This window comes from Bison bison, unplaced genomic scaffold (genome assembly GCF_000754665.1).
Source record: "Bison bison bison isolate TAMUID 2011002044 unplaced genomic scaffold, Bison_UMD1.0 scf7180017864530, whole genome shotgun sequence".
NCBI classification, from domain to species: Eukaryota; Metazoa; Chordata; class Mammalia; order Artiodactyla; family Bovidae; genus Bison; species Bison bison.
Window position 1 is genome coordinate 11,890,759 of NW_011495080.1, and position 27,512 is coordinate 11,918,270.

At 37.2% G+C, this 27,512-nt stretch overlaps 1 pseudogene; it reads right to left on the bottom strand.

The window, feature by feature from the left end:
* Positions 1–26,815, bottom strand: part of LOC104982404 — a 51,490-nt pseudogene extending 24,675 nt beyond the window's left edge.
* Between the last annotated feature and the right edge of the window lie 697 nt (positions 26,816–27,512).

Genomic DNA, 27,512 nt, shown 5'->3' on the forward strand with positions numbered 1-27,512 from the left:
ATAAGGGTGGTGTCATCTGCATATCTGAGGTTATTGATATTTCTCCCGGCAATCTTGATTCCAGCTTGTGCTTCTTCCAGTCCAGCGTTTCTCATGATGTACTCTGCATATAAGTTAAATAAGCAGGGTGACAATATACAGCCTTGACATACTCCTGTTCCTATTTGGAACCAGTCTGTTGTTCCATGTCCAGTTCTAACTGTTGCTTCCTGACCTGCATACAGATTTCTCACGAGGCAGGTCAGGTGGTCTGGTATTCCCATCTCTTTCAGAATTTTCCACAGTTTATTGTGATCCACACAGTCAAAGGATTTGGCATAGGCAATAAAGCAGAAATAGATGTTTTTCTGGAACTTTCTTGCTTTTTCCATGATCCAGCGGATGTTGGCAGTTTGATCTCTGGTTCCTCTGCCTTTTCTAAAACCAGCTTGAACATCAGGAAGTTCATGGTTCATGTATTGAATTACTTTTAAGACACTTCAAAAAACTGAAGTCTCCAAATAAAACCCACAGAACCTCTTTCTGCAAAGAACAATGACATTCATTCATTCATTCAAACTTTCATTAATTTATTCAGCAGTTCATCAATTTACTGAGTAGTTTATCTGCAGTCAGCATTATTCCAGGTACTGGAATATATCAATGGAAAAACTTCCCACCCCCAAAGTAGCTTCTATATTCTTGGAGTATAAGGATAATGAAATAGATAATACAAAAGTATGGAAAACTAAATGGACAAGAGAATTTCACACAGTTGTAGGTCTTATGAAGACTATAAAAAATAATAAGAGGGAGAGAGAGAATGGAAGGGTCTAGGAGCAGTTTCTGAGAAGGTGATATCTGAGCCTGAAATATGAGTACTCACAAGCAGCATGATACAATAAGATGGTGAATGAAAGAAATTCAAGTAGAGGAAACTGTAGTTAGTGTATTTTAGAAAAACAGAGTCTGTATGGTTGGAGTTCAGAAGGTAAAGAGATTAAACAGGAGATAAGGTTAGAGAAGTAAGTAGGATAAAAATCGTCAGAAACTTGAAGATCATAAGCAAATCAGATTTTAAATCCAGAGACACTGATGTATAGAACAGTCTTATGGACTCTGTGGGAGAGGGAGAGGGTGGGAAGATTTGGGAGAATGGCATTGAAACATGTAAAATATCATGTATGAAAAAAAAAAAAAAAACTATACTTCCAAAAAAAAAAAAATCCAGTGGGACATAATTGTAGAATCAAAAGCAGGAGATTGACTTGATTTGATTTATACTTAAAAAAGAATATCTGGCAAGAGAATGGAAAATGGATTATAGACAAGCAACAGAAACAGGTAGAAATGATAGTTGCTATAATAGAGTAATAGCAGCAGACATGGTCAGAAGCATGGAAATTCATGGAGACCTGCCTATGGACAGGAAGAGGATGTGGGGAAGTAAAGAAATCAATCAATGAATCATATCTAAGTTTTTTGCTTGAGTAAATGGATGGGCTGAGAGCCATTGCCTGGCATGGAAAAAACTAAGAAGAAAAAAAAAAAAACATGTTGGAAATAGAAATCAGAGATTTCCTTTGTCAATATTAACTTCAAGATATCTCTTAGACACTTAAGTAGAGATTACATGTAAAAAGTTGGCCATACCAGACTAGGGATATTCCAACACCCCCAAGTCTATCACACACACACACAAAGACAAAGAAAAGCAAGCTGAGAAGGAATACCAGTGAAACAGGAGAAACACTGGAGAAGGATGGTGTCATCAGAGTGAAGAGGAAATGGTTCAAGAAAAAAGGGAGTAGATAGCTGTGCTGAATGCTGAGAAATCAAGAAAGACAAGGACAGAGAAGCAGCGGTTTTGACAAGAGCTGTACTGGTGGATTTGTGAGGATATGTATTAATATTAATGAAAGAAGGTTAGAATATTCTGTGATAACAAACAAATCCTCAAATATCAGTAGTTAAGCTCAATAAAGGCTTCCTTGCCAAACAGGCGATGTCCTGAGGTCAATCACTGAACTCCTTTCCAGTTCGCAGCCCTCATTCATCTTGTATAATGCCACTTTAAACAAATCGCTTTTCAGTTTGTCACAGCAGAAGAAGAAAGACAACATGGTATATTTTTAAAAATCTGGCCTGGAAAATGTTTACATAAATTCCATACACATTATCCAAAATCCAATAACATGGCAAAGAAAACTGGCAAATATAGAAGAGAACACGAGTATCTGCTGAGCACAGTGTCTACTTGGGATAGCAACCTAAATTACTGCACTGAAGACAGTATGAGAGATGACAAATTAGAAAGAAAGAAAAAGGACAATACAAATACTTTCCATTTCATAAAAGCCTTCCTTGACCCCACCTCCTCCTCAAATTACCAGTCCATTTCTCTGCTCTCGTTTGTACTTGACACCTTGAATTACCAACCAACATCTTAATAATAATCTTAATAAAACTTTTACTCTGTCATGGGCCAATGATAAAATTTTTGAACATAACTGGCAAAAAATATCTGATACAATTATATAGTTTGGAATTGTTACATAATGAGCATTCATAGGACAAGGACAGTAATTTTTTTTAACCTTTGTATGATTAATGGACGCCCCCCCCCCCCACACACACACACACAAATAGGAACTGCATCAAAGAAAACAAACAAGTGAAGTGAAGTTGCTCAGTTGTGTCCAACTCTTTGTGACCCCATGGACTGTAGGCTACCACGCTCCTCTGTCCATGGGATATTCCAGGCAAGAGTACTGGAGTGGTTTGCCATTTCCTTCTCCAGAGGATCTTCCCGACCCAGGAATTGAACCAGGATCTCCCGCATTGTAGACAGACATTCTACCATCTGAGCCACCAGGTAAGTTCTAAAAAAAAACAAAAGTACATGACAAATTTTGAGTTAGGTACTTATGGAGAGAGAACCAGTATTTATAAGTTTTTCTATTTGTTAGGCATGTTAATGCATTGTTACATAAACCACATAGTAACATTAATTAGTATTAGGATCTTATCTGAAAGGTGAAATTTAGGCTCTAAGATGAAATTTTAGTAAGCGACATAGCTGGGGTCTCAAATCAGTTGATTTTGATTTCAAAGTCCATGTTCTTTCTACCCCTTGATGATTTCTGTTCAAAGTTCAATAAATCAGGGTGCTTATCTATTCTATTTTAAAATTCTAAGATCAAGAGCTTCTAAAAAATGGCCTTTGAGGGAAAAAAATCTTCTATTAAAACTATAATTCTAATAATTACTTCTAATTTAAATTTCAGTCTTCTATCAAGGAGCTGCTTTTAGAATACCTGCATTTTGATATTTCACATGACATCAAACCCAACGCCCACCAAACCTGATTTACCTTTTAAAAGCTACTCTCTCCCCAAGATTCTCATTTTACCATGGCATCACTTTTCCTGTCACCTCACAATTCAGTCTATTGACCTATCATCAAGTTGTCCATTATTCTTAGTACGTATTTTCTCTGCTAGTTTAAAACTCTTTGAAGAAAAGACCCCGTGACTTCTCCATCTTTTTATGTCCATTATCTCTGCCATTACCTTATTTATAACAGGTGCACAACACATGTTTGTTGATGTCTTTAATGACAAAATATAACTTTAATTCACTCTTCTATTTTTACTACATTTACTACCTAAATCTAAGGTCTTATAAGCTAGTTACTATGACAGCTCCATCACTGACCTCCTAGCTCCCATTAGGTCTCCTTATAAGTAATCCTATAGACTCCCTGGAGGAGGGAATGGCTACCCACTCCAGTATTCTTGCCTGGAGAATCCCATGAACAGAGGAGGTTGGTGGCTTACAGTCCATGGAGTTGCAAAGAGTTGGACCTGACTAAGCAACTAAGCATTCACTATATATTATAATCAAGCAAAAAAAAATTATAAAATACTACTTTATCATATCGGTTCTCCTTTCCAAATTCTACAATGGGATTATATTGACTATTAATTTAGATGAAAGTTCTTGACATACAAAGTCTTCCTAATCTAGGTCATCTTTGTCTACCAACCAATGAACAGGTAGGGTTTTAAACACCTAGAATAGATATACACTTCCTTATTCTTCACTTTAAGTATAACTAAAAACTCTGAAAATGATGTATAAAACAAATATAAGAAGACTATTAAAGAGTGAGAGAAGAAAAGGATAGCTAGAAACCTCAGGACTCAGGAACAACACGGTGGTGAGACCTCTGGGTTTCTTTTGGCCTCATGTAACCCAGATTTACAACTGAAGAACCCAGAAACCTGAACGCACCTATAATCATAAGCAAAAAAATATCTTCAAGAAAAGCCTTACTCAAAGGATCAATCTACGAAAGCAGAAAATGTTTAGATAATAACTGCACTACCCCCAGCAAATATCACAGGGAAGGTTGTGACCCCACTCTGCCCAACGCCAAGGCTGAATGAAGAAATTAGACTGCAAAATTTGAAGCTATAATAAGGCACCTCAGCATTCTTGCCAGAATGATGTTAAGAGGAGGCTAGGTTGAAAGGCAGGATGTTCAGCACCACCCAGCAATAACAATGCCTCATACCATAATGATGCCAGTGAGACCAACTGGGGAACAAAACTCTTACCCACAAATAGCAATGATGAGGAGGCCAAATTGCAGGTGTTAAAATCCTAATGACAAGCCTGGACTTCTACACCCACCAGAATGTAATAAGATAGCAGAATGATGTTCAGAAAAAAGTAATCTAAAAAAGAAGGTTTAGCAACTTTGTAGATATTGACTAACTAATTCTAAAGTATTAAAAGGGAAAACATCTAAAACAGCCAACACAATGTTAAAGAATTAAAAAAAAAAAAAAAACAATGAAAACAGACTAACAAGATTTACTATAAATGTACAGTATAGTATTGGTGACAGTGTGGTACTGGTGAAAGACTAGACAAAGAGATCAAAGGAACAGAATAGAGTCAGAAATAGACCCACAGAAATATAGACAATTAATCTTCAACAAATGAGCAAAGGCAATACAGTTGAGCATATTTTTTGCAACAAATGGTGCAGGAACAAGTGGACATCCACATGCCAAAAAATAATAATAATAATCTAAACATCACCGACTTGATGGACGTGAGTTTGAGTGAACTCCGGGAGAAGGTGATGGACAGGGAGGCCTGGCGTGGTGTGATTCATTGGGTCACAGAGAGTCAGACACGACTGAGCAACTGAACTGAACTGAACTGAACTGAAACATAGACCTTGGAAAAGGAATTAGCAACCCACTCCAGTATTCTTGCCTGGAGAATCCTGTGGACAGAGGAGCCTGGTGGGCTGACATCTATGGGGTCCCACAGAGTCGGACACGACTGAAGTGACTTACCATGCATGTATGCATTGGAGAAGGAAATGGCAACCCACTCCAGTGTTCTTGCCTGGAGAATCCAGGAGGAGGAGGAGCCTGATGGGTCACCATCTATGGGGTCGCACAGAGGTGGACACAACTGAAGGGACTTAGCAGCAGTGGCAGTAAACAGAGACCTATACACTAAACTGAATTAAAATAAAAATACAACATATCATAATTTGTGTGATACAACTAAGAGGAAATTCTTCCCTGGTGGCTCAGATATTAAAGAATCTGCCTGAAACTCAGGAAACCCAGGTTCAATCCCTGGGTTGGAAGATCCCCGAGTAGGGAATGGCAACCCAGTCCAGTATTCTTGCCTGGAGATTCCCATGGACAGTGGAGGCTGGCAGGCTACAGTCCATGGGGTCGCAGAGTCAGACATGACTGAGTGATTAACACTACATATTCAAGAGGAAATTCACAGCACTAAACACACTCATTAGAAAAAATGAAGTCTGAACTGAGTAATTTCACCTCCAGCTTCAAGAATTTAGAAAAAGAAGAGCAAAATAACCCCAAACAAGTGGAAGGAAGGAAATAATGTAGAATAGAAATGAATGAAATTGAAAACAGAATAGTAGAGAAAAATCACTGGGACAAAGTGCTGATTTTTCAAAAATGCAAATAAAATTGACAAACTTCTAATAAAATGAAAGAAAAGAAATTCATTGATAGATAAGACACATGGATCAATGGATATCAGATCCACGACCCATGAATCTACCCATAGAAAGAGGCCCAAGTGATTTTGGACAAAGTTTATATAAAATTCAATGGAGTCTTATAAATAAGGCTGCTAGAGCAATTGGGCCATTGGACATTCATAGACAAAACAAATAAGCACAAATCTTATAGAAAAACATATTATCTTCAAGAACTATGGTGAGGCAAAGAGTTCTTAAACTTGATGTCAAAACTACAACCCATAAAAGGAGATATTGATAGACTATACTTCACCAAAATAAATAGATTTTACTCTGTGAAAGACTGTGTTAAGAGGATAAAGATATGAGCTACAGTGACAGAAAACATCAAATTACAACTAGCATCTAGAAAGATAAAGAATTCTCAAGACTCAGTGTTAAAAAAGAAAATAAAAAAGAAAACAATAATCCAGTTTTATACACAAAGATACAGACAGTTCACCAAAGAAGATAGATATACAAGTGCAAATAAATATGAAAAAGTGATCAAAATCTTTTCCTAAAACATCACTATACACCAGTCAGAATGGCTGAAGTCAAAAAATAAAGATAACTCCAAACACTGATAAGAATGTGGAGGAAATACATTACAAATACTTTTCTACTGAAAATGTAAAATGGTACAGCCACTCTGGAAAATCATTTGGTAGTTTCTTAATAAAACTAAACATTCAACTACCATATGACCCAGAAATTTCACTCCTGAGGATTTATCCCAGAGAAATGAGGCTTAAAATGAAGACACAAAACTGTATATGAATGTTTATAGTGTAATCATAATGGTTCAAAACCTGAAGCAACCCAGATGTATTTCAATAAGTGAATGTTTAAATAAATTATGGCACACTGATATCATAAAGTAATTTATAAATGCAACCACCTCTAAATGAATCTCTAGATGATTACGCTCAGTGAAAATTATATATATACTCCATTCTTATAATTATATAACATTAATGAAATGGTAAAATTATGAAAATAGAAAACAGAGTAGTGGTTATCAGGGGTTAAGGTGAGGAGAGGAGCAGAAGGGAAATGGATCTAGCTGTAAAAAGACAACTGAAGGACTCCTGTGGTGACAGAAGTGTTCTCTGTCTTGACTTTATCGATGTCAATATCCTGACTGTGATACTATACTACAGCTCTACAAGATGATATCACTGGAGGAAGCTGGGTAAAGAGTAAGGGGATCTTTTCATTATTTCTAACTGCTTCATGTTAAATAGTGATTATTTCAAAATAAAAGTTTAATAAAAAATTAAACATACGAGGGAATAGACACCATTTTCATTTACTTAGATACAGGATTCAAACTAAGAAACATGAATCCTCAGATTCATTTATAGAGCCAGCTGATTTCTTCCTGTGCATGCTCACTCAGCCGTGTCCTGACTCTTTGTGACCTCATGACTATAGCCTGCCAGGCTCTTCTGTCCATGGGATTATCCAGACAAGAATACTGGGGTGGGTTGCCATTTTCTTCTTTAGGCGATCTTCCTGAGGCAGGGATCAAACCCACATCTCCAGCACTGGCAGGCAAATTCTTTATCACTGAGCCACCTAGAAGGAATGAGGCTGAAGCTGAAACTCCAATACTTTGGCCACCTGATGCGAAGAACTGACTCATTGGAAAAGACCCTGATGCTGGGAAAGATTGAAGGCAGGAGGAGAAGGGGACAACAGAAGATGAGATGGTTGGATGTCATCATTGACTCAATGGACATGTGTTTGAGTAGACTCCAGAAGTTGGTGATGGACAGGGAGGCCTGGCATGCTGCAGGCCATGGGGTCACAAAGAATCGGACATGACTGAGTGACTGAACTGAACTGAACTTAGCCACCTGGGAATCCATGATTTCTTCCTAAACTCCTTCTTTTAGAATAACTCATCAGGAACTTCCCATTTCATATTTCTGATCTTTGCGATCAAATTTACAAAATTACTCTTGATGGGAAAGAGCTTTCATAATACGAGTGAAGTGAAAATACCCCATGTATGGCCTGCTCTTCTATTGTTTAGGACTCTTTTTTGATTCTTTGTCTTCATGATATATTTGTTTGGAGGGCCCCATGATCTACCTGTTTCTGTCACTTCCAAGAAATAAACCACAATGTCACCCAGAAACAGGTAGTGAAGTACTTCATGATTTTATTCTGCTCAATTGCTTACAGTTGCCTTTCTTTACTTTGCCACGTCAGTAGCTTTCAGACAACCCTTCTATCTTACAGGAATCTTTTCTATTTGATTTTTCATATGTTCAGCTTGGTAGAGCTAAGTCACTCAGAATACAGCTTCAGTGCCCAGTAATCCTGCTTCAGAACTTTATTGGATCATGTAAAATTCTCAAGCAAGAAACTCACATAACTAAATCTGACTTTCCAAGCTGGATTGTGTATATAGGTGAAATGGCTCCCCAAATGGTGGCTCTTTCAAGGCACTTAAACACGTTTTCAAAAATAAAAATCAAACAAATATTTGTAGAGTGCTATATATGTACCCATCACTGTACGTCACTGTAAAGAATCCCAAAGAAACTCCTGATAGGAAGACACCAGCTTGATTGGGACAGAGGCACATGGCATCAAGAAGTAGGAAATAGATTAGCATTAAAGAAATACATAATATGATCTCTAACCTAACAATTGTAGAAAACATTTTATTAATAACTAGTTTTTCAATGAGAAATGTCAAATATTACCATATTTATGCACTTTTAAAAATTTTCATGGAATCTTTACTGTATAAGTCTAATGCTATTCTAAACATCAGGATGTGTATTATACTGGAAATACCAGAGACAGGGACCCTGACTTTAAACAGCTGGCATTTTGGTTGGAAAATGCATCTTATCATGGGAAAATATATAAGTAATACATAATAATGTAAGAAAATAAAAACATATTTAATAAGAAAAGCACTTCAGAGACCAGCAACCAAAAAGTATCAAAATGTAGTAGAGACATTTTTATAGAAGGAGTGTGACTAGAGATGGGACTTATAAATAAATACTGGAGTGTTGACGGAATTGGCAGATAGTCACATGAAAGTTTAAATCCCAAAGATTCTATTTTTTTAACCATATTTTCGCAGCTTAGATCCCTTTTCTTAGGTATCTTCTCAGTGAACTGCATTCTGAGCTCAGGACCTTCCTTTCTTCCTGTTAAGTTTTCATCCATTTCCCCCACTCAAAGTCTTACCCTATAACTTCAGTCCCTTGCTCTCTTTTATTTATGCTTAAATATTCTCAGTCTTGGCTGCTTACCTAGCTTCCAGAGATCTCCACCTCCCTTTCCTGGGTACTTGCTGAAAGGAATCTCTTGCCTGGACAGAATCTGTCAACTGACACTGTATATTACCCACCTGACTGTATTATCTGCAGGCAGGATTCTCCTCAAGTGTGTTCCCTACCCCAATGTGCCTTCCAAGTTCATATTGTTTTGGTATCACGTTCTGTGCATCACTGACTGTAACTTATTGAACACTTAAACCACTGAATCAGATCTGTTTCACCAAACTGTCAAAATGACAGATTTACTCACTATTTTGTTTCTTTGAAATGACCATCTAGTCTTCTAAAGAATGTACACAAGAGTTACATGAGGGTGGATTATACTGAATGAAATCCTCACTAAAAACAGTGAATTTTTTAATTTAATTTAGGGTTGCAAAAAGGTCTTAGAGGGAAGTGATTGTAAGTCACGCTAATGGAATAACAAGTACTAGAGTTCAATACAAAGTGATAATGACGTACACAGTGCAAGATGTGCTATATTATATTTGCAAGCATCACAAACATTTAGTTCTCAGTCCTGTCTGACTCCTGGCCACTCTATGAACTGTAGTCTGCCAGGCTCCTCTCTCCATGAGATTTCCAAGCAAGAATACTGGAGTGGGTTGCCATTTTAAAACAGGACAAGTATTAGGAAATTAATGCATACAATAATCCTGGCAATGTCAGTATGAAAGAGGTTTGGTCACTTATTATATAGGAAAAATTAAACAGACTGGAAAAGAGGCTGCTGTTGCTGCTGCTGCTGCTAAGTCGCTTCAGTCGTGTCCGACTCTGTGCGACCCCCATAGACGGCAGCCCACCAGGCTCCTCTGTCCATGGGATTCTCCAGGCAAGAACACTGGAGTGGGTTGCCATTTCCTCCTCTGATGCATGAAAGTGAAAAGTCAAAGTGAAGTCACTCAGTCATGTCTGACTCTTAGCGACCCCATGGACTGCAGCCTACCAGGCTCCTCTGTCCATGGGATTTTCCAGGCAAGAGTACTGGCGTGGGGTGCCATTGCCTAGATAATAGATATTAGATAATTCTAGTAAGTGTGAATGAAGAGTGATAAAATCACTATATATGTCTTAGTGAAAAACAAAATTTGAAAAAACTACCAGCAATTTTTTGATCCCTATTTATGTAAGAATGGTAATTCCTTTAGTGACTAGAGTTATAAATGATTTCTATTTTGATTAAAACCTATAACTACAGAAATGTAAAAATTTGAGGTCTATTTTGAACTGTGTTGTTGGAAAAGACTCTTTAGAGTCCTTGGACTGCAAGGAGATCAAACCAGTCCATCTTAAAGGAAATCAGTCCTGAATATCCATTGGAAGGATTGATGCTGAAGCTGATGCTCCAATACTTTGGCCACCTGATGCGAAGAACTGACTTGTTGGAAAAGACCCTTATGCTGGGAAAGATTGAAGGCAGGAGGAGAAGGGGACAACAGAAGATGAGATGGTTGAATGGCATCACCAACTCAATGGACATGAGTTTGAGCAAGCTCCGGGAGTCAGTGATGGACAGGGAGACCTGGCGTGCTGCAGTCCATGGAGTCACAAGGAGTCTGAGTGACTGAACTGAACTAAACTGATGGCAGGCTAGGATCTCATAGCGTAAAACTCCAAATCCAAAACCAGTAGGATTCATTTTGATATTTGGCAAAACTAATACAATTATGTAAAATTTAAAAATAAAATAAAATTAAAAAAAAACAAAACCAGTAGGGCAGTTAATCACCACACCAGTGCCTGTTTCCTACTCCACACACCCTTAGTTTTTGTGGTTTTTTGTTTGTTTGGTTGGTTGGTTGGTTTTTTTAACGCTGCAGTATTTCAGGTCCAGCTCTCCAGAAGTCAGTAAAGGAGCATGTCATTAGTTATGTCTTCCCTCCCCTCCAATGGTCTTCAATTACCATTTTAGTATTGCAATGATAATTTGAGTTAATAGAAGCTAAACTAATTAAACAAACAAACTCTGCTTAATATCTCCCATCTGTCCCTGGGAATATAATCAACTCTCCCTTTATCGTTCTGTGCCCTGGATGGCTGCTGTCCCTGGTCCACATTCCTGACTCCTTTGCACTCTAGTCTTTGGTTGGCAGAAGAAGGGAAGGAAGGAGGAAATATGACTGGAGTTTACTTCCTGAGCCCTCTCACTGTGGTCGCTGTAGGCCAGTGGTAACAGTGGGTCTTCTTCTGACAGGGACTTCTCTCTAGGCATTCTTATTAGTCCCTCTCACCTCTCCACTTCAGAGAGGGTTGGCAGACATTCTATTCCAATCCCAGGGAAGCAAACTATTCATGTATTTCCCCACAAAATGTTCAATTTTGTAATAGCCCTTTATTATATTCACTTCCGCTTTCTCCAATTTGGTTGTGCTATCATTTCCTGCTGAGACATAGCTGACATCCAAAAAATTAAACACATTGCTTTCTGGCATCACTTCATGGAATATGGATGACATTAATAAAATTTCCAAATCTTCCCATATTCTAACATGCTGTTCACTACATACATCTTGAACTACTCACAATAAGCATAAAAGGTAGAAATGTTGGATGCAGATATTGACAGATTTTAGGAATATTCCTTATTGGAGAGCTGCAGTTTTGCTAATGAAATTTCAGAAACTGCATATTGTATGAATCATTTTGTGTGTTTGGAGTATTTGGTGATGTTAGCGAGGGACAAATAAGGGTTGTAAGGAAAGCCTACTAGTTGTATCAAAGCTTTGGGAAAAGTCAAGCCCTTTACATCTATTATTGATATTGATTATTTCATTTAATTTTTTTTCAGAATGAATTTCTTTACAAGACCAGCTGGAATGGATTTACTCTTTAGAGGTCACACTGGCTATCCCTAAAAATGCCTGTTTCTGTGTAAACCTCCACACTGTCTATCCAAACACACTCAATGACAGATTCTTTCCTCTTTCTCTTCCTGTGAAACCCAGTTTCTGTCCAACATCTAGAACAATGACAGCTGCTCCCTGAGGTCTATGTGGATGTCTCCAAAGGCTATTACTTTCTCTGTATTTTCAAACTCTTAGGTGTACCTCTACACTAGCATCCCTTTAATATATTAAAATTAGAACTCTAAATATGGTGTGAGTTTCTGGATAGCAAAGGTCTAATTTATTTCTCTTCCCCTAGTATCCAGTTCAGTATATAACAGCATACAATAATTATTTAATGAATGAATTAGTGAATGTATTAGCTACCCACAATCCAAACTCTCATAGAGCATTTAGATTCTGTTCTTATAAAGCCCCAAATGTGTATTTCTTACTGTAAATAAGGGATCACTTTCTGATCAAAAATAATTAAACATATTATCTATTAAATTATTTTAATACTTAATTTAACAGTTGTTACTTCAACTGAGCTGGGATATTTTATTTCTTGATTTTACATAAACACAAACTTCAACTATATCTGTTAAAACGTATGCGTTGTTTTCCACTTAAATTGACTGAGAAAGAATTCATGAAACAAAAACAAAAAAATACAAAGCAAATTCTGCAAATGGTCATAAAACGGTAACTGTTTGAAAAGGATACGGGAAATCTACTTGAATCTTTTTTATGCACTATCTAACATTAAACTGCTCACTGAAATATTTAAAAAGCCTGAGATGAATATAATGAATGACTATGGAGGAAGTCAGCAGATGGTATTCCTCAGCTATAATACAACTGGACATGATGACTAAGGATACTGTTGTAAAACTTGTCCACAATTTCAACAATGAATGCTATAAATTTCATAGGTCTATAGGCTGACCAAACCAGCACGATTCTTCTCACTGTTAAGACTGTAAATATAACTGCTTATTCTATTGGGCTTTTCAGTCCTGCCATCTCACTATTCTATCGTTGCTAAGCAACCTTGGTGGTATTATGGCATGCTTACTTAAAAAAAAAAATAGAATCACCAAAATGTGTTTGCTGATTTATTTATTTGAATGGAAATGATCCAGGACCAAAATAAAATCTTTTCAATGTGACAGCTGGCACTGACTGGGTAACAACTTGCAACTTGACTGTAATCACAGTTAAGACAATGTTTTTCTCTGAAAAGGTAGACTCCTATGTACCCTCTAATCCCAAATGTATATTTGTTTAATTATTTTTGGTCGGGTTTGCTTTTGAATACCTGAAGATAGATTTGGCCTTGGAAGTTCATGTGAAAAAGTGTTATATGTAGCGGAGCCCAGGGCCAGGACGTTTGTAGGACAATACGAAGTATGAATTATTGCAACTGTAGTACTCAGTGAACAAACTAACCCATCAAGCTATATAAGTTGTCACAAAATGTACTGAGGCATTCCATTCCACTCAGGTGAGATAGGACGAAGGGCAGAAAGAAGGAGTCTGAGTCATAAAATCTTTCCTGCCTCAGGGTAATAGTAACTTATTTCACTATATTTATAGGTCACTAATGGTAACTGATCCAAAAAAAAATGGTGGCATCGAATTGTCCTTGGCCTCTTGTCAAAAAGAAAGAAATCATCTATGAATATAGTCAAGGGCCAAAAAAAAAAAAAAAAAAAAAACACAATAAAAGACAACACTATTAGCATAAATACAGGAATAATCATAGTATGTAATTTATATGGTCTATCTTCAATGTTTTTTCTAATGGAATTATTCAAATTCTAGTACATGCAGAGAATATTTATCACACAGAGGAAAAGTCTACCAGTACACTATTCAAACTTATGAGGCTAAATTCGCTATATTCACTTTGACTGTTCCTGGGTGAAGAGAATAATACAATGAATCATACTTTCCTCCATTTCTCCTTTTCACGTTAGATGGTTTTGTCATGAAAAGCTGAGATATTGGAAAATAAATTCAGCTCTTTCCTGTACTCTGTATCTCAGAGCAGCACACATACATTTTTCTAGTTCTTAATTTTTATCCCTTCATGCTGTTCCTAAGCTGCCCTTTCCTGTGATAACTTATGCTAAAGAAAACTGCATTATTTAGTGATATTACTCATGGCTACCATTTACTAAGGACTTGATATGTGACCAGAGTTGATACCATTCTAGATTATTCTTTGCTTGTTTGCCCAGTGTAATAAAAATCCATTAAATAATACAGAATCTCTGTTTCAGGGAAGAATGGATATGAAACCAGTGAAAATTCAAATTTTTTCTATGATAAGCACCACAGTAAAACAATACAATGAAATAGGGTAGCTATTTTATTCCTAAAATATAGATTATGATTCCACTCACTCTTCTGTTATTCTGCTGAAATACTTTTAAATGGTGTTATACCAAGACATAAACTCTGCTGAGAATCATCAGACATGTGTATACTATAAAGAAATCACACACTTCTTGTTTCCATAACCTTTATGGCTAAGCTCTTTTAATCAAGCCTATAACATCTATTCTCTGTTTTATATTGCTAATTGTCACAAACGTGGTATAACACTCTTACCCATCAGTTTAGGGTTTAGAAATTCATATGGGAACTCTGGGAAAATTTAGTGTCACAGAATTCATTGATGAATTTCAATTTTATACAATACATGTTTAAAAGTTTACTTATGAGTAAGTTTGTGCCTAGCAATAATTAGTCTGTTTGACTGAATGATAACTGAATTAGCTAATTATTTGAATATATTAAACTGCCAAGCTTGAGCATATATTGACACAAATAAATCATTCTTAAGTTTTAAAATTTATTTAAATCAATGTCTGCATTATATTGCTTCCCAGGTGGCGTTAGTGGTAAAGAACCCAACTGCCAATGCAAAAAACATAAGAGAAGCCTGCCAATGCAGAGATGTGGGTTCGATTCCTGGTTTGGAAAGATCCCCTGGGAGAGGTCATGGCAACCCACTCCAGTTTTCTTGCCTGGAGAATCCCATGGACTGAAGAACCTGGTGGGCTACAGTCCACAGGGTCGCAAAGAGGCAGACATGATTGAAGTGCCTTAGCAGCAGAAGCAGTTGCATTAATTTAGTTGACTACTTTGAAAGACATAGACCGTATTGTAAAAATATTTCGAACTTTATTAAGCAAACAATGGAATAAACTTAAATTCTACCTTTAAATAAATATATTCATTGCTTACTAAAAACTAAACAGTTTTGTTAATTAGACTCCTCTAGTTGGTAAAGAATCCACCTGCAATGCAGGAGACCCTGGTTCGATTCCTAGGTCGGGAAGATCCACTGGAGAAGGGATAGGCTACCCATTCCAGTATTCTTGGGCTTTCCTTGTTGCTCAGCTGGTTAAGAATCCGCCTGCAATGCGAGAGGCCTGGGTTTGATTCCTGGGTTGGGAAGATCCCCTGGAGAAGGGAAAGGCTACCCACTCCAGTATTCTGGCCTGGAGAATACTGTATTCTCCATGGACTGTATAGAGAATTTCATGGACTATAGATCCCATGGGTCTCAAGGAGTCGTACACAACTAAGCAACTTGACTTTCTTTCTTTCACCCTGAAACTCAGTTCAGTTTTACGTAGACTTGTTATACCATGTGGCTTCAACTTGTGCTTATAGATGACATTTCAATTGACTCAAGAGTGTCTGGTTTTGCATTCATAAGACAGTAAACATTTTTATGCCATAAAACTGTTTAACTCAAATGAATGGCACTCACACGTGGGCTTCTAAGCTGCATTTATACATCTCATATTGCAGTGTACTTACATAAATCTGCCTCTTCTGGAGAGCATGCTTCCCTTGAGAGGTTCACCTGAAATGTCAGATCAACTAGAGCATGAAGAACTAGCCTAGGGAACAATTCAACAGTCTGAAAGTATTCAGGTTGAGTTAAAACAAATACTTTCTTGTTTATAAAGCAAGATCTACTTATTAGCACCTATTTAGGTATTACTTTAAGCTTTTAAACATAGATCTACTCACATTGTGTGTTTCTGTCCATGCTGCTGCTGCTGCTGTCGCTTCAGTCATGTCTGACTCTGTGCGACCCCATAGATGGCAGCCCACCAGGCTCTTCGGTCCCTGGGATCTTCCAGGCAAGAATACTGGAGTGGGTTGTCATTCTCCAACGCATGAAAGTGAAAAGTGAAAGTGAAGTCATTCAGTCATGGCCGACTCTTAGCGACCCCATGGACTGTAGCCTACCAGGCTCCCCTGTCCATGGGATTTTCCAGGCAAGAATACTGGAGTGGGTTGCCATTGCCTTCTCCATTTCTGTCCATAGCGGACAGGAAAAGAGAAACAGCAGAAAAAAAAAAAAGGAAAATGAGACTTATGCATGCTTAGGATGCCAATTATTCTGAAATAAAGTGTTTTATGGCTAAAAGTTACTAATAGTCAAATGCTTAAAATAAATATTATGCCTAAAATATCTAAAAAGTAGCATATCTGTATTGCGATAACCATTTAATCATAGCTCAGTGTTAACTTCATCACATTTGAAGAAAATCTAAATATACAAATTCTTTATTTATTTATCTACTTTATAAAGTTGCCCATCACATAGAGTGAAGTAAGTCAGAAAGAAAAACACCAATACAGTATATTAATGCATACATATGGAATTTAGAAAGATGGTAACGATGACCCTATATGCAAGACAGCAAAAAAGAGATAGATGTAAAGAACAGACTTTTGCACTCTGTAGGAGAAGGCGAGGGTGGGATGATCTGAGAGAATAGCATTGAAACATGTATATTACCATATGTGAACTAGATCACCAGTCCAAGTTCGATGCATGAAACAGGGCCCTCAAAGCCCGTGCACTGGGACGAACGACCCAGAGGGATGGGATGGGGAGGGAGGCGGGAGGGGGTTCAGGACGGGGGACCCATGTACACCCATGGCAGATTCATGTCAATGTATGGCAAAAACCACCTCATAATTGTAAAGTAATTAACCTCCAATTAAAATAAATAAATAAATTTAAATTTAAAAAAATAATAAAGTTGCACAGAAGATAAAATTTATCATCATCTTACAGGTTAAAACAATCTTTGATTTGGGGAAATGATCCTTAACAAGAAGTTAAATAAAACAACTCTTTCCTGAACACTTCAATATACTTTTGGGTAGTAGGTATTAAACTATATAGGCTAATCCTACGTATTAGAGATTCTCACTTTCTAACATTCTTTTCAAAATGCTCCTAAATCTTGCTTCTCTGAACAGCAACAGATAATGAGATGTGGACTTCCCTCGTGGCTCAGAAGGTAAAGAATCTGCCTGTGATGCAGGAACCAACCCCTAGGTCAGGACAATCTCCTGGAGAAGAGAATGCCTACCCACTCCAGTATGCTTGCCTAGGAAATCCCATGGACAGAGGAGCCTAGTGGGCTACAGTCCATGGAGTGTCAAAGAGTCGGACACATCATTGAGCAACTGACACTTTTCACTTTCATACTTTCACCTCTCATATATGTCTGGTTTTTTTTTTTTTTTTAATTGCATCCTGTGATGTTGAAAGGGGAACAATTAAATAAACTACAGAGGACCGTATATGGCAGAGTTGTCTCCTAAGAGCCCTTAAGAATAATTTTTGGATGTAAATATCCAATGGTCACTCCAAAAACTTAGACCAAGGAACCATACTTTCAAAGTTGTCTTTGATGCTGCTTCCTGAAAATAGGGTCCTTACTTTTTAGTCACAATCACTGACTTCCTCCATAATCCCTTATCTACAGGTGATCTAAGAGATGCTTGAATGTCATGTAATAACAAACAAACAAAAAAAAATGGTCTGCAAAAAAGTCTTACTTGGGGCTTTCTCCCTAATTAAAACCCTTATCCTCATAAAGTTAATATTCTCCACCTTAATAACATTACTTTTAGTTGTTGAAGCACAATGATGTTCATTTAATAAAAACTGAACTTATTTGGAACACTCATATAAAACTATATATTTTCCATTGAACATAAGAATGTCCTATGTATTCAAACATATTCACCTTTCCTTTTAGGTTTTTAAATGCAACAAATACTTACAGTGAGAAAAACTTTTTTCCTTTATGATATTTTCATGTGGTAAAGAACCCACCTGCTGATGCAGGAGATGCAAATTTGATCCCTAGATCAGGAAGATCCCCTGGAGAAAGAAATGGCAACCCATGCCAGTATTCTAGCCTGGGAAATACCATAGACATAGGAGCCTGGTGGGTTACAGTCCTTGGGATCACAAGGAGTTAGACATGACTTAGCAACTGAAAGACAGCAACAGTCATTTTCACTATATATTTCAGAGAATTCCCCATCACGGATTCACTGTTACTAAGGAGTTAAAATTTGGACTATGAAAATAAAGGGAAAATAACAGTGGCAAACCAGGAGTTAGTGTGGCTTTCCCTTTTTATTTATGCTCCTTCTCTTCCACCTTCCAAATTTTGTGAGAGTGCTTCTATTGGCAAATTACAACACATTGGATATCACCAGTATGGTACTGGAACAAAAAACAGACATATAGATCAGTGGTACAGAATAGAGAGCCCAGAAATAAATCCATGCATACATGACCAATTGTTGTTATTGAGTCACTAAGTCATGTCCATCTCTTTGCAACCTCATGGACTGCAGCATGCCAAGCTCCTCTGTCCTCCGTCCTGAAGTTGGCTCAAATTCAATAACTAAAATTCAAATTCAAACTGAAAAGCTTTCACACAATGAAGGAAACCACCAAATGAAATGAAAAAGCAACCTACTGAATGGGAGAAAATATCTGCAAATGATATACCTGGTAAACCACTAATATCCAAAATACACAGAAAACTCATGCAATTCAACAACAACAACAAATTCAATTAAAAAATGGGAAGAGGACTTGAATAGGCAGTTTTCCAGAGAAGAAATACAGATGTTCAACAGGAATATGGAAAGATGTTCAACATCACTAATCATCGGGAAAATGCAAATATAAGTTACAATGAGATCTCACCTTACACCTGTGAGAATGACTATCTTCAAAGAGACAACAAACAAATAGTATCAGTGAGAATGTAGAGGAAAGGTAACTCTCATGCACTGTTACTGGAATATAAATTGGATCAGCCACTATGGAAAATAGTATGGAGGTACCTCAAAAAATTAAAAATAGAATTACTATACAATGCAGCAATTTCACTCCTGGCTATTCATCCAAAGGCAACAAAAAACAATAATTCAACAAGATACCCCCCTATGCTCATTTCAGCATTACTTATAATAGCCAAGATATGAAAGTAATCTAAGCATCCATTGATGAATAGATGAAGAGAATGTGATATATACATACAACAGAATAGTAATCAGACGTAAAAAGAATGAAATCTTGCCATTTGCAACATAAATGAACCTAGAGTGTATTGAGCTAAGTGAAATAGTCGGACAAAGAAAGATAAATAAAGTATGTTTTCACTTATGTGTGGAATCTAACAACAACAAAAGAATAAATATAACAAAACAGAAAACAGACTCACAGATATAAGAAACAAAGTAGTGGTTTCCAAAAGGGTGAGGGATGAAAGATGGATGAAATGAGTAAAAGGGATTAAGAGGTAAAACTATTTAATACCAATTATAAAATAAATAAGTCACAGGGATGAAATGTATAACACAGGAGTATAGTCAATAATACTGTAATAACTTTGGTGCATAATATAGAACATATTATAAAATTAATTTCATTGGACTATAGTTGATTTACAATTCCGTGTTAGCTTCTGCTGCACAGCAAAGTGAATCAGTCATACGCAGACCTATATCCACTCTTTTTTAGATTCTATTCTCATATAAATCATTACAAAGTATTGAGTAGGAGTCAATTGCTATTCATCACCAAGACAGGGTACTATGGCTGTAACTATGGAGTAAGCAATGAGGAAGAAAAAAGGGTTTCAGTGACAAGTATTCATACAGAATTCTTATTTAGCCAGTATAGATACAGAGTGTAGCTACTTGCACTCATTGCCTGCCATGGTCATTTCATCTGTCCTTTTACCTTTAATTTTTCCTTCAGTTCAGTCACTCATTCATGTTCAACTCTTTGCAACCCCATGAATCGCAGCACGCCAGGCCTCCCGGTCCATCACCAACTCCCGGAGTTCACTCAGACTCACGTCCATCGAGTCGGTGATGCCATCCAACCATCTCATCCTCTGTCATCCCCTTCTCCTCCTGTCGCCAATCCCTCCCAGCATCAGTCTTTTCCAATGAGTCAACTTTTTGCATCAGGTGGCCAAAGTATTGGAGTTTCAGCTTTAGCATCATTTCTTCCAATGAACACCCAGGACTGGTTGGATCTCCTTGCAGTCCAAGAGACTCTCAAGAGTCTTCTCCAACACCACAGTTCAAAAGCATCAATTCTTTGGCACTCAGCTTTCTTCACAGTCCAACTCTCACATCCATGCATGACCACTGGAAAAACCATAGCCTTGACTAGACGAACCTTTGTTGGCAAAGTAATGTTTCTGCTTTTCAATATGCTATCTAGGTTGGTCATAACGTTCCTTCCAAGGAGTAAGCGTCTTTTAATTTCATGGCTGCAATCACCATCTGCAGTGATTTTGGAGCCCAGAAAAATAAAGTCTGACACTGTTTCCACCGTTTCCCTATTTCCCATGAAGTGATGGGACCAGATGCCATGATTTTAGTTTTCTGAATGTTGAGCTTTAAGCCAACTTTTTCACTCTCCACTTTCACTTTCATCAAGAGGCTTTTGAGTTCCTCTTCACTTTCTGCCATAAGGGTGGCATCATTTGCATATCTGAGCTTATTTATATTTTTCCCGGCAATCTGGATTCCAGCTTGTGCTTCTTCCAGCTCAGCATTTCTCATGATGTACTCTGCATATAAGTTAAATAAGCAGGGTGACAATATACAGCCTTGATGTACTCCTTTTCCTATTTGGAACCAGTCTGTTGTTCCATGTCCAGTTCTAACTGTTGCTTCCTAACCTGCATATAGGTTTCTCCAGAGGCAGGTCAGGTGGTCTGGTATTCCCATCTCTTCCTTGCTGCTAAGTTGCTTCAGTCGTGTCCGACTCTATGCAACCCCAGAGATGGTAGCGCACCAGGCCCCCCTGTCCCTGGGATTCTCTAGGCAAGAACACTGGAGTGGCTTGTCATTTCCTTCTCCAATGAATGAAAGTGAAAAGGGAAGGTGATGTCGCTCAGGTTGTCTACTTGAAAGTTACACAGTCGTGTCCGACTCCTAGCGACCCCATGGACTGCAGTCTACCAGGCTCCTCCGTCCATGGAATTTTCCAGGCAAGAGTAGTGGAGTGGGGTGCCATTGCCTTCTCTGATCTCTTCCTTAGTCCTACCCAAACGTTTTCTGGCTCTCCTGCTCAAAGCTGCAGGATTTCCAGGCAACATTATGGAATTTTACATTTTTCACCACTGTTAAGAGGGTCATATAGGCCACTTCCAGCTTCCAGCTTCTCCATATACCCAATTTTATCCATGCAACTTCCTACACTTCACTCTTAATGTTGCCTTGTCACACACAAGGTGTGTGTGTGTATATGCTAGTCACTAAGTAGTGTCCCACTCTTTGCAACCCTATGGACTGTAGCCCACAGGCTCCTCTGTCCATGGAATTCTCCAGGCAAGAATACTGGAGTGGGTAGCCATTCCCTTCTCCAGGAGATCTTCCCAACCCAGGGATTGAACCCAGGTCTCCCATATTGAAGAGATTCTTTATCATCTGAGCCACCAGGGAAGCCCAATGTTGTCTCAAGGACTTTCAAAAAGAAATACTTTTTTTTTTTTCTGTCTAAAATAGTATGCTCTTCAAGAAATACTGTCCATTTAGTCAGTAAAAATACACCTAAGAAATATCCAAAGTACCCTTTACATTTAGCCTGAGATTAAGCATGAGAAAGTTCAAGCTGAAGTTAGACTTCATTGTAAAGGGTATTTGTACAGTTTGAATAAAATTCTGTTTACTAATTTTGAGTTAAGTATAGAGAAAAGTGATTGTATGTTTAAAGTTGAAAGTGTTCATTTTATGATAAATATTTGATTCCAAGAGCTTCCATTTTTGAATTTGATGTTCCATTTCATTGTGAAGTGATTATTACTATGAAAGAGCAACAGAGAGAGAAGACATTAATAAAACTACATATATTAAAAAAAAAAAAGAAATATCCAAAGTAGTAATCTCTAAAATTAATCTAGCCATGCATATAAAAGGTTAAGCTCTGTTAACTAAGCAAAAGAATTTGGTGTGAGTAATGTTTCAATGATGATATTAATGATTGCATACATACTTGGTCAAGGTGAAATTATCTTCTCTACATATTTTAAGTGAGTATATTTGAATATTGAATGAGTGTATTTCAATGAAAGTGTTAATAATGAGGGCTAACCCTAGCAAAAACATTTATATGAAAAGCACTTCTTTGCAATGGCAACTACTTAAAGACTGATCCAAGGATTTCCAGAAACAGCATCTTCACATATTTGACGGTCCACAGTATGCTTTGCTCCAGCTCCAGAAGTCTCAGTAGATTCTCTTTTCACACTTACCCTCCGTACAATCCTCACGCATGCTGTTCTCCTCTTTCACTTTTGACTTGGATTCTTCTCCTAACCACCCCTGCTGCCACCACCATATTCAACTGTGTTTTTTCCTAACCAAATTCCCTAGATGTTTAATGTAGGATTTATGATATAGCTGGCATTATTCTAGTGCACTAAGTTCTATTTTCCTTTTTTTTACATTGCTTTTATTGGAGTATAGCTGCTTTACAATGTTGTGTTAGTTTCTACTGTACAGCAAAATTAATCAGCCATATATCCTCTCTCTTTTGTATTTCCTTCCCACTCAGGACACCACTGAGGATTAAGTAGAGTTTCCTGTGCTGTACAGTATGTTCTCATTAGTTATCTATTTTATACAAAGTATCAATAGTGTATACATGCCAATCCCAATCTTCCTTTTATTTTCAATGGAAACCATTATTCCTTCACATTTTTAGAAAATACTGGATGTATGCACATGCCTCCTATATTGTTTGTATGTTTAGTGACAATATTACTAATCATCTATACAAGATTACAGTTTACTGTAGAATAGGAATTTTTTTCATATTTGTGTCAGTTATAAGAAACAACTGAAAATCTTTTTCTCAATAAGGAGTTTAGTTCGTTTTCTGGTAAGAAAACTTTATCTGCAAGCTATATTATAAAAGAAAGGCCAGTGATTAACTCCTGCAATAATCTTCTATTGCTTCTAGTCACATGTAAAAATTAAGTGAGAATGGATTCCTCTAATATAGGCTGTATTCAGAAGATGGAAATGGTGTAAAGTGTAGTGGAAAGAACAGAGCCTTTATCTCTAATGATTATTTCTTACTGAAAGAGGCAGGAAAGAGTAACAGTGACAAGACCCATATCCTCTCATTTAGGGATCAAAAAACATGCAGCTTATAACCAAAGATAAGCGAAACCAAACTTTCCCATGGAATGTAATGAGGAACAAGGGAGTGAAGGAAATTTTTAATAGGTTGGAAGATATTCTAGGAAGGACAGGCAGAGTTCTCTGCATGACCCACCTAGGATGACTAGACCCTGTCCCTATCTTACCAAGCTCCTGTCTCATTAAAAATCCCCAAGTCACACTACCAAAAAGCTGTTTGAACTAATGATCAATGGATCTCCTTGTTACTTCATTCATTTCATAAAATCATAAGAATAGGGTTTGGTTTAAAATTAGGATTTAATTTGAGATGGAAGAGAAATGAGAGGGAGGGGAGTATAGAAGGAAAATAAGCTTAAGAGTAACCAAAAGGCATTAGGAAAGAAAGTAGATAGTTAAAAAGGCAAAGGGCAAGGGGAAAAGATGTCAATTTTACCATAAGTAACATCTCTATCAGACTTTTTTTTAATCGATCAGAGTTTAAAAATTTAGATATATTACTATTCCTGGAAATCTGACTTTATGGAGCAAGTCACACCCATTAGATTTCTGACATCACTTTTATTAACATATTGATTATAGCCCAGATTAATGTAATTCTTAGAAATTACCCATCTTCCAAAGAAATGTAACTTTTATGTTCATTATGGTACCCTTAATTTCTGGTCTTGATCTAAAAAAATGAACAATTAGCAATTAAATGTAAGGGCACAATACCACTGAGCTTCAACTTATTGCCTGAAGTTTAGAGTCAGTGAGTTGCTATGAGTATTTAACAGAGTAAGAACTTCACTATGGCTTAGAAAAGTTTAGAATTTAATCAGAATTTTGTACTGGCTTTCATTATTATTCATATACACAGAAATAAAAGAAGGTAAATTCAAACATCAAATGAACAAATTGTGTTTTCTTTTATTCTTTTGCTATAAGAAATCTGCTTTTACAACTACTTCATTTGTAAATTTCAGAGTTATACTTTAACAAATGAATTTATCTTAACCTACTAAAGACAGCTGGTAGAAACACTGCTCTCTCTACAGTATCTAACACTTCACTACCCTGTACACACATCCTGTGGCGACTTGTTCAAAACTCACTTACATAATCCTTGAAATTAGACAAATTGTGAAATTTGGTGAAATAATTAAATTTAAATAAATGTTAGCAGCTGACAAAATCCCATGGACGGAGGAGCCTGGTGCATTGCAGTCCATGGGGTTGCTAGGAGTCAGACACGACTGAACGACTTCACTTTCACTTTTCACTTTCATCCATTGGAGAAGGAAATGGCAACCCACTCCAGTGTTGCCTGGAGAATCCCAGGGACGGGGGAGCCTGCTGGGCTGCCGTCTCTGGGGTCACACAGAGTCGGACACGACTGATGCGACTTAGCAGCAGCAGCAGCAGCAGCAGCAGCAACTGACAACAATTGTTTCCCTATCCTGGTTTACCAACTGTTTACAGTAATCAATTAGCACTTAGGACTGTTATGTATATCCACAGAATTTTAGAACCCAGACAGTGAAGTAGAGATCCCAAGATACTAAATAACTTACCTCAAAATTCCATTTCTCCTTTTTAAAAACTGCCCCATTCCCATTTGTAACTTGTAATGAAACATGGCTTGGCAATGTTTTCCACCACCCTACAAAAATTTTAAAATTTTAACATCATTGTTTTATACTAAATAAATTAAACTTTAGCAAGATTTAAGGTAAAATATACAGTCTCAGCAGTATGCGAACCGTGAACTTCCAGATGTTCAAGCTGGTTTTAGAAAAGGCAGAGGAACCAGAGATCAAATTGCCAACATCCGCTGGATCATGGAAAAAGCAAGAGAGTTCCAGAAAAACATCTATTTCTGCTTTATTGCCTATGCCAAAGTCTTTGACTGTGTGGATCACAATAAACTGGGAAATTCTTCAAGAGATGGGAATACCAGACCACCTTGCCTGCCTACTGAGAAATCTGCATGCAGGTCAAGAAGCAGCAGTTAGAATTGGACATGGAACAACAGACTGGTTCCAAATAGGAAAAGGAGTACGTCAAGGCTGTATATTGTTACCCTGCTTATTTAGCTTATATGCAGAGTACATCATGCGAAATGCTGGGCTGGATGAAGCACAAGCTGGAATGAAGTTTGTTGGGAGAAATATCAATAACCTCAGATATGCAGATGACACCACCCTTATGGAAGAAAGTGAAGAGGAATTAAAGATCCTCTTGATTAAAAAGGAGAGTAAAAAAGCTGGCTTAAAACTCAACATTTAAAAAATAAAGGTCATGGCATCTGGTCCAATCACTTCATGGCAAACAGATGGAGAAACAGTGGAAACAGTGACAGACTTTATTTTCTTGGCTGAGAAAATCACTTTAGATGGTGACTATAGCCATGAAATTAAAAGATGCTTCCTCCTTAGAAGAAAAGCTATGACCAACTTGGACAGCATATTAAAAAAACAGAGACATCACTTTGCTGACAAAGGTCCATATGGACCTTTCTCCAATAGTCACATGAGGTACAATATAAATTGGGATTCCAATTCACTCATATTCTGAGCTCTTTTGGACTTGTATGGATTAAAAGCAAGTATAGATTACCCATCCAGTCTTTGTACATTTACCTCCTATGAAACAGGAAAATATAAGCTTGACAATGCCTTGATCCATCATCTGGTACATGGCTTGGTGTGAAAATCAACAAGTGAAGGCCAAACAGTTATATGGGGATGGGAATGATACCAGCCTGCAACTCTCATGGGGCGACCTGTTAGTTCAGCCAACTTCTCTGCCTCTGTTGAGGCCACAGACAACTATTCGGAAAAATTTCCACTCTATCCTTCCTCTTATCAGAACATCGCAAGATGATGACAAAATGAACATGAACTCTTATGTTGATGTCAACTTTTCAGCAACAATACAGATTTCAGTTCCAATACATGTAAATTTGGAGTCACTACTTAAACCACCATTCAACGCCCCTATGCACAACCCCATCACCTCCTCCCTCTCTGTGCTGACATGTGATTGAGACATACTAGGAAAGCATCCAGATGAACTGCTCTCACTGCCTGCACCACTGGCACTGCCATCTTGACCCAGTCCAACTCACGTCCGCCTCCCACCAGCTTGGGCCGACCAACCAGTTGCTCAGGCGTGTGGGTTGAATCCAAACATTCTTTGCTTAAATCCACAGAACTAAGTGTCTAAGAAAGACACAAACTTTTGTTCTGAATTATCATGTATTTTTTAATGTTTTTTAATAAGTTATTAGTCATTCCAATTCAAATATATTAATTTCATAGATTTCATCCAGGAAAAATGCTACTCATTACCTTTCAAAATTTTTTTTACTAATGCTGCATTTTTAAGTATTAGAAAAACAATTGCAATACCACACATGAAGTTTTCATTCAGAATAATTCATGTTTTAAAAATTATTGGATTGATTTATTAATTGATAATCAAAAAATTCTTTTCTCATAAACTTATATGAAGCCCAGTAAAAACACTTTTTCCTTATTTAGAGACTACCAGAATTTATTTAAAATGGCAAAGAAAAGTTAGTAAATCTACATTTACTATTGAACGGTCTACTAGTTATATTTCTAAAAACCCCTTTTTCAATATTTTACATCATTGATATCTGGAAAAATAATCAGAGTTATAAAAATCCAAGCCTGATTATCTGTGTTCTCGGATCCTTCAAACTTTGTTCTTAATTATATGAAGAGCACAATGCAGCATTATAGCACTTGAGGCTTAATATCATTTCATTTAATTCTGTAG